At 40.0% G+C, this 9555-nt stretch overlaps 1 non-coding gene across 1 annotated transcript; it reads left to right on the plus strand.

Moving 5' to 3' along the window:
• The first annotated feature begins 7069 nt into the window (after positions 1-7069).
• Positions 7070-7177, plus strand: LOC130958573 (small nucleolar RNA R71). The gene has a single exon (XR_009077687.1). It is a non-coding gene; the product is annotated as a small nucleolar RNA R71 (small nucleolar RNA).
• Positions 7178-9555: the final 2378 nt, after the last annotated feature.

The raw sequence follows: 9555 nt of genomic DNA on the forward strand, positions 1-9555 counted from the left end.
CAAAAATGCTCATTCTGCCAATCCTGGCGTTAAACGCTGGGCTGGTGCCCATTTCTGGCGTTTAACGCCAGCTTGTTGCCCATTCCTGGCGTTAAACGCCAGTCTGGTGCCCCTTTCTGGCGTTAAACGCCCAGAATGGTACCAGACTGGGCGTTAAACGCCCATTTGCTGCCCTTACGCCAAACGCCAACAAGGTTTTCCTCCAGGGTGTGCTATTTTTCTTTCTGTTTTTCTTTCTGTTTTTGCTTTTTCAATTGATTTTGTGACTTTCCATGATCATCAACCTACAGAAAACTTAGAATAACAAAGGAAAATAGATAAATATAACATTGTGTTGCCTCCCAACAAACGCTTCTTTAATGTCAATAGCTTGATAGTGGGCTCTCATGGAGCCTTACAGATACTCAGAGCAATGTTGGAACCTCCCAACACCAAACTTAGAGTTTGAATGTGGGGGTTCAACACCAAACTTAGAATTTGGTTGTGGCCTCCCAACACCAAACTTAGAGTTTGACTGTAGGGGCTCTGTTTGACTCTGTTTTGAGAGAAGCTCTTCATGCTTCCTCTCCATAGTTACAGAGGGATATCCTTGAGCCTTAAACACAAAGGATTTTTCATTCACTTGAATGATCAATTCTCCTCTGTCAACATCAATCACAGCCTTTGTTGTTGCTAGGAAGGCTCTGCCAAGGATGATGGATTCATCCATGCACTTCCCAGTCTCTAGGACTATGAAATCAGCAGGGATGTAATGGTCTTCAACCTTCACCAAAACATCCTCTACAAGTCCATAAGCTTGTTTTCTGGAATTGTCTGCCATCTCTAGTGAGATTCTTGCAGCTTGTACCTCAAAGATCCCTAGCTTCTCCATTATAGAGAGAGGCATAAAGTTTATGCTTGACCGTAGGTCACACAGAGCCTTCTTAAAGGTCATGGTGCCTATAGTACAAGGTATTGAGAACTTTCCAGGGTCCTGTTTCTTTTGAGGTAATTTCTGCCTAGACAAGTCATCCAGTTCTTTGGTGATTGGTGCACGAAATTGTGATCACTATTTTTCACAACTCAAATAATTCCCGGTAATGAACCCAAAAACTTGGTGCTCAATTCCATGGTATAAACACAACTTCGCACAACTAACCAGCAAGTGCACTGGGTCGTCCAAGTAATAAACCTTATGCGAGTAAGGGTCGATCCCACGGATATTATTGGTATGAAGCAAGCTATGGTCACCTTGTAAATCTTAGTCAGGCAGATTCAAATGGTTATGAATGATATATGAATAAAGCATAAAGATAGCGATACTTATGTAATTCATTGGTGAGAATTTCAGATAAGCGAATGGAGATGCTTTGTCCCTCCCGTCTCTCTGCTTTCCTACTGTCTTCATCCAATCCTTCTTACTCCTTTTCATGGCAAGCTGTATGTTGGGCATCACCGTTGTCAGTGGCTACAGTTCCATCCTCTCAGTGAAAATGTTCAACGTTCTCTGTCACAGCACGGCTAATCATCTGTCGGTTCTCAATCAGGTTGGAATAGAATCCAGTGATTCTTTTGCGTCTGTCACTAACGCCCAGCCTTCAGGAGTTTGAAGCTCGTCACAGTCATTCAATCATTGAATCCTACTCAGAATACCACAGACAAGGTTTAGACCTTCCGGATTCTCTTGAATGCCGCCATCAATTCTAGCTTATACCACGAAGATTCCGATTAAAAAATCCAAGAGATAAACATTCAAGCCTTGTTTGCTTGTAGAACGGGAGTGGTTGTCAGGAACACGTTCATAAGTGAGAATGATGATGAGCGTCACATAATCATCACATTCATCAAGTTCTTGAGTGCGAATGAATATCTTGGAATGAAAACAAGCTGAATTGAATAGAAGAACAATAGTAATTACATTAATACTCGAGGTACAGCAGAGCTCCACACCTTAATCTATGGTGTGTAGAAACTCCATCGTTGAAAATACATAAGAACAAGGTCTAGGCATGGCCGAATGGCCAGCCTCCCAATGATCTAAGAACTAGATGTCCCAAGATATCCAAATACAATAGCAAAAGGTCCTACTTATAGAGAACTAGTAGCTTAAGGTTTACAAAGATGAGTAAATGACATGAAAATCAACTTTCGGGCCCACTTCATGCAGAGAATCTTCTTGGAGTTAAATGCCAGCTTTTGTGCCAGTTTGGGCGTTTAACTCCCATTCTTGTGCCAGTTCCGGCGTTTAACGCCGGGCATTCTTGAGCTGATTTGGAACGCCAGTTTGGGCCATCAAATCTCGGGCAAAGTATAAACTATTATACATTTCTGGAAATCTCAGAATGTCTACTTCCCAACGCCGTTGAGAGCACGCCAATTGGGTTTCTGTAGCTCCAGAAAATCCACTTCGAGTGCAGGGAGGTCAGAATCCAACAGCATCTGTAGTCCTTTTTAGTCTCTGAATCAGATTTTTGCTCAGGTCCCTCAATTTCAGCCAGAAAATACCTGAAATCACAGAAAAACACACAAACTCATAGTAAAGTCCAGAAAAGTGAATTTTAACTATAAACTAATAAAAATATACTAAAAACTAACTAAAACATACTAAAAATATACTAAAAACAATGCCAAAAAGCGTACAAATTATCCGCTCATCACAAAACCAAACTTAAATTGTTGCTTGTCCCCAAGCAACTGAAAATCAAGTAAGATAAAAAGAAGAGAATATGCAATGAATTCCAAAAACATCTATGAAGATCAGTATTAATTTAGATGAGCGGGGCTTTTAGCTTTTTGCCTCTGAACAGTTTTAGCATCTCACTCTATCCTTTGAAATTCAGAATGATTGGCTTCTATAGGAACTCAGAATCCAGATAGTGTTATTGATTCTCCAAGTTAAGTATGATGATTCTTGAACACAGCTACTTTATGAGTCTTGGCCGCGGCCCAAAGCACTCTGTCTTCCAGTATTACCACCAGATACATACATGCCACAGACACATAATTGGGTGAACCTTTTCAGATTGTGACTCAGCTTTGCTAGAGTCCCCAATTAGAGGTGTCCAGGGTTCTTAAGCACATTCTTTTTGCCTTGGATCACAACTTTATTTCTTTTCTTTTTCTTTCTTTTTCTCTTTCTCCCATTTTTTTCGTTTTTTTTCTTTTTCTCTTTTTTTTCGCTTCTTTTTTCTTTTTTTTTGTATTCACTGCTTTTTCTTTCTTCAAGAATCATTTTTATGATTTTTCAGATCCTCAGTAACATGTCTCCTTTTTCATCATCTTTCAAGAGCCAATCATTCATGAACAACAAATTCAAAAGACATATGCACTGTTCAAGCATACATTCAGAAAACAAAAGTATTGCCACCACATCAAAATAATTAATCTGTTATAAAATTTAAAATTCATGCAATTCTTCTCTTTTTCAATTAAGAACATTTTTAATTTAAGAAAGGTGATGGATTCATAGGACATTCATAACTTTAAGGCATAGACACTAAGACACTAATGATCATAAGACACAAACATAGATAAACATAAGCATAATTTTCGAAAAACAGGAAAATAAAGAACAAGGAAATTAAAGAACGGGTCCACCTTAGTGATGGCGGCTTGTTCTTCCTCTTGAAGATCTTATGGAGTGCTTGAGCTCCTCAATGTCTCTTCCTTGCCTTTGTTGCTCCTCTCTCATGATTCTTTGATCTTCTCTAATTTCATGGAGGAGGATGGAATGTTCTTGGTGCTCCACCCTTAGTTGTCCCATGTTGGAACTCAATTCTCCTAGGGAGGTGTTGATTTGCTCCCAATAGTTTTGTGGAGGAAAGTGCATCCCTTGAGGTATCTCAGGGATTTCTTGATGAGTGGGATCTCTTGTTTGCTCCATCCTTTCTTAGTGATGGGCTTGTCCTCATCAATGGGGATTCTCCCTCTATGTCAAATCCACTGAATAACAGAGGTGACAAATGAGATGAGGAAAGGCTAACCTTGCCAAGTAGAGGACTTGTCCGCCACCTTATAAAGTTCTTGGGCTATAACCTCATGAACTTCTATTCTTCTCCAATCATGATGCTATGAATCATGATGGCCCGTCTAGAGTAACTTCAGACCGTTGCTAGTGGGAATGATTGAGCGTTGGATAACTCCAACCATCCCCTAGCCACGGCTTGAGGTCATGCCTTCTCAGTTGACCAGCTTCCCTCTTGAATCTCTCTTCCATTGGGCGCCCTCTTCACAGATGTCTATGAGGACTTGGTCCAACCTTTGATCAAAGTTGACCCTTCTAGTGTAAGGGTGTTCATCTCCTTGCATCATGGGCAAGTTGAATGCCAACCTTACATTTTCTGGACTAAAATCTAAGTATTTCCCCCGAACCATTGTAAGCCAATTCTTTGGGTCCGGGTTCACACTTTGATCATGGTTCTTGGTGATCCATGCATTGGCATAGAACTCTTGAACCATTAAGATTCTGACTTGTTGAATAGGGTTGGTAAGAACTTCCCAACCTCTTCTTCGAATCTCATGTCGGATCTCCGGATATTCACTCTTTTTGAGTTTGAAAGGGACCTCGGGGATCACCTTCTTCAGGCCACAACTTCATAGAAGTGGTCTTGATGCACCCTTGAGATGAATCTCTCCATCTCCCATGACTCGGAGGTGGAAGCTTTTGCCTTCCCTTTCCTCTTTCTAGAGGTTTCTCCGGCCTTGGATGCCATAAATGGTTATGGAAAAACAAAAGCAATGCTTTTACCACACCAACTTGTGGTTCGGCCATGGGAGGGTGGGTTTGGTAGGAAAGTGGTTTGATTGAATGGTGGGGGTAGAGGTTTTATGATGATGGATGTGAGTGTGTGAAAGATGAGATTTGATAGGTGGAAGGGTTTTTGGGAAGAGTGGTTGAGGTGATGGTGAAGAAGAGGGAGAGGTGGTGGTAGGTGGGGATCCTGTGGGGTCCACAGATCCTGAGGTGTCAAGGAAAAGTCATCCCTGCACCAAATGGCGAGCAAAATTGCTTTTCATGCCAATTCTGGCGTTAAACGCCGGGCTGGTGCCCATTTCTGGCATTTAACGCCAGCTTCTTGCCCTTTCCTGGCGTTTAACGCCAGTCTGGTGCTTCTTTCTGGCGTTAAACGCCCAGAATGGTGCCAGACTGGGCGTTAAATGCCCATTTGCTGCCCTTACTGGCGTTTAAACGCCAGCAAGGTCTTCCTCCAGGGTGTGCTATTTTTCTTTCTGTTTTTCATTCTGTTTTTTCTTTTTCAATTGATTTTGTGACTTCTCATGATCATCAACCTACAGAAAACATAAAATAACAAAGAAAAATAGATAAAATATAACATTGGGTTGCCTCCCAACAAGCGCTTCTTTAATGTCAGTAGCTTGACAGAGGGCTCTCATGGAGCCTTACAAGCACTCAGAGCATTGTTGGAACCTCTCAACACCAAACTTAGAGTTTGAATGTGGGGGTTCAACATCAAACTTAGAATTTGGTTGTGGCCTCCCAACACCAAACTTAGAGTTTGACTGTGGGGGCTCTGTTTGACTCTGTTTTGAGAGAAGCTCTTTATGCTTCCTCTCCATGGTGACAGAGGGATATCCTTGAGCCTTAAACACAAAGGATTCTTCATTCACTTGAATGATCAGTTCACCTCTATCAACATCAATCACAGCCTTTACTGTGGCTAGGAAGGGTCTGCCAAGGATGATGGATTCATCCATGCACTTCCCAGTCTCTAGGACTATGAAATCAGCAAGGATGTAGTGGTCTTCAATCTTCACCAAAACATCCTCTACAAGTCCATAAGCTTGTTTTCTTGAGTTGTCTGCCATCTCTAGTGAGATTCTTGCAGCTTGTACCTCAAAGATCCCTAGCTTCTCCATTACAGAGAGAGGCATGAGGTTTACACTTGACCCTAGGTCACACAGAGCCTTCTTAAAGGTCATGGTGCCTATGGTACAAGGTATTGAAAACTTCCCAGGATCTTTGTCTCTTTTGAGGTAATTTCTGCCTAGACAAGTCATCCAGTTCTTTGGTGAGCAAAGGAGGTTCGTTCTCCCAAGTCTCATTACCAAACAACTTGTCATTTAGCTTCATGATTGCTCCAAGGTATTTAGCAACTTGCTCTTCAGTGACATACTCATCCTCTTCAGAGGAAGAATACTCATCAAAGCTCATGAATGGCAGAAGTAAATCCATTGGAATCTCTATGGTCTCAATGTGAGCCTCAGATTCCCATGGTTCCTCATTAGGGAACTCATTGGAGGCCAGTGGACGTCCATTGAGGTCTTCCTCAGTGGCGTTCACTACCTCTTCCTCCTCTCCAAATTCGGCCATGTTGATGGCCTTGCACTCTCCTTTTGGATTTTCTTCTGTATTGCTTGGAAGAGTACTAGGAGGGAGTTCAATAATTTTCTTGCTCAGCTGACCCACTTGTGCCTCCAAATTTCTAATGGAGGACCTTGTTTCAGTCATGAAACTTTGAGTGGTTTTGATTAGATCAGAGACCATGGTTGCTAAGTCAGATTGGCTCTGCTTAGAATTCTCTGTCTATTGCTGAGAAGATGATGGAAAAGGCTTGCCATTGCTAAACCTATTTCTTCCACCATTATTGTTGTTGAAACCTTGTTGAGGTCTCTGTTGATCCTTCCATGAGAAATTTGGATGATTTCTCCATGAAGAATTATAGGTGTTTCCATAGGGTTCTCCCATGTAATTCACCTCTTCCATTGAAGGGTTCTCGGGATCATAAGCTTCTTCTTCAGATGAAGCATCCTTAGTACTGCCTGGTGTATTTTGCATTCCAGACAGACTTTGAGAAATCAAATTGACTTGCTGAGTCAGTATTTTGTTCTGAGCCAGTATGGCATTCAGAGTATCAATCTCAAGAACTCCTTTCTTCTGATTTATCCCATTGTTCACAGGATTCCTTTTAGAAGTGTACATGAATTGGTTATTTGCAACCATTTCAATTAGTTCTTGAGCTTCTGTAGGCGTCTTCTTCAGATGAAGAGATCCTCCAGCAGAGCTATCCAAGGACATCTTGGACAGTTCAGACAGACCATCATAGAAAATACCTACGATGCTCCATTCAGAAAGCATATCAGAGGGACACTTTCTGATCAATTGTTTGTATCTTTCCCAAGCTTCATAGAGGGATTCTCCTTCCTTCTGTTTGAAGGTTTGGACTTCCACTCTAAGCTTACTCAATTTTTGAGGTGGAAAAAACTTTGCCAAGAAGGCATTGACTAGCTTTTTCCAAGAGTTCAGGCTTTCTTTAGGTTGTGAGTCCAACCATATCCTAGCTCTGTCTCTTACAGCAAAAGGGAATAGCATAAGTCTGTAGACCTCAGGGTCAACCCCATTGGTCTTGACAGTGTCACAGATTTGCAAGAACTCAGCTAAAAACTGATGAGGATCTTCCAATGGAAGTCCATGGAACTTGCAATTCTGTTGCATTAGAGAAACTAATTGAGGCTTAAGCTCAAAGTTGTTGCTCCAATGGCAGGGATAGAGATGCTTCTCCATAGAAGTTGGGAGTAGGTGCAGTAAAGTCACCCAACACCTTTCCTTCCATTGTTGGCATGTGTTGTTTTTCGGCTGCCATGGGTTCTTCTTCTTTGAAGATTTCTGTTAGGTCCTCTACAGAGAATTGTGCCTTAGCTTCTCTTAGCTTTCGCTTCAAGGTCCTTTTAGGTTCAGGATCAGCCTCAACAAGAATGCTTTTGTCTTCGCTCCTGCTCATATGAAAGAGAAGAAAACAAGAAAATATGGAATCCTCTATGTCACAGTATAGAGATTCCTTGAGGTGTCAGAGGAAAAAGAAAAATAGAAGGAGAGGTAGAAGAATTCGAACTTATCAAAAGAGATGGAGTTCGAATTGTTCATTGAGGAATAGTGTTAGTCCATAAATAGAAGGATGTGAGATGAGGGGATGAAATTTTCGAAAATTAAGTAAAAGATTTTAAAAACATTTTGAAAAATACTAATTGATTTTCGAAAACTAAGAGTGGAAAAGAAATCAAGTGATTTTTGAAAAAGATTTTGAAATTAGAAATCAAAGAGATATGATTGAAAACTATTTTGAAAAAGATATGATTAAGAAGATATGATTGAAAAGTTATGGATTTAAAAAGATGTGATTGAGAAGATATGATTTGAAAAAACAATTTAAAAAGATTTGATTTTAAAAATTAATGACTTGCCTAACAAGGAAAGATATGATTCAAACATTAAACCTTTCTCAACAGAAAAGGAAACATACTTGAAATGTTGAATCAAATTGTTGATTGATAGCAAGTATTTTTAAAAATGGAAAGAAATTGATTTTGAAAAAAGATTTGATTTTGAAAAACTTTGAAAACTTGAAAAAAATCTGCATTAAAACAAAATCTTCCCTCTTGTGCCATCCTGGCGTTAAACGCCCAGAATGGTATCCATTCTGGCGTTTAACGCCCAAAGCACTACCCTTTTGGGCGTTAAACGCCCAGCCAGGCACCCTGGCTGACGTTTAAACGCCAGTCTGCCTTCTTCACTGGGCATTTTGAACGCCCAGCTTTTTCTGTATAATTCATCTGCTGTATATTCTGAATCTTCAATTCTCTGTATTATTGACTTGAAAAGACACAAATTACAAATACTTTTGGGTTTTTAATAATGAGGAATAATCAAAATGCAACTAGAATCAAATAACAATGCATGCAAAACACCAAACTTAGCAGTTTGTATACCATTGACACAACAAAACACTCAAGACAAGAGAATTTAAAGATCAAAACAAGGAAATCATCAAGAACAACTTGAAGATTAATGAAGACACATGCATGAATTCGAAAAATGCAAGAAGAACAGAGACATGCAATTGACACCAAACTTAAAATGAGACACTAGACTCAACAAGAAATATACAATATTTTTGGTTTTTATGATTCTGTAATTTTTTTGGATTTTTCGAAAATTAAGTGGAAAAAGAAAATAAAGATATCAAAATTCTTAATGAGAATTCCAGGAATCATGCAATGTTAGTCTAAAGCTTTAGTCTAAAGGAATTAGACATGGCTAGCCAAGCTTCAGCAGGACATTGCATTCAAGAGCTAAATTGATGATAATCAATCAGCTTTGGTGATGATAAGAGCATCACCTTGAAACACTAGAATTCATTATAAAGAACTCTAAAGATAAATACCTAATCTAAGCAACAAGATGAACCGTCAGTTGTCCAAATTCAACAATCCCCGGCAACGGCGCCAAAAACTTGGTGCACGAAATTGTGATCACTATTTTTCACAACTCAAATAATCCCCGGTAATGAACTAACCAGCAAGTGCACTGGTCGTCCAGTAATAAACCTTACGCAGTAAGGGGTCCGATCCCACGGAGATTGTTGGTATGAAGCAAGCTATGGTCACCTTGTAAATCTTAGTCAGGCAGATTCAAATGGTTATGAATGATATATGAATAAAGCGTAAAGATAGAGATACTTATGTAATTCATTGGTGAGAATTTCAGATAAGCGAATGGAGATGCTTTGTCCCTTCCGTCTCTCTGCATTCCTACTGTCTTCATCCAATTCTTCTTACTCC

Source organism: Arachis stenosperma, chromosome 10 (assembly GCF_014773155.1).
Source record: "Arachis stenosperma cultivar V10309 chromosome 10, arast.V10309.gnm1.PFL2, whole genome shotgun sequence".
NCBI lineage: Eukaryota > Viridiplantae > Streptophyta > Magnoliopsida > Fabales > Fabaceae > Arachis > Arachis stenosperma.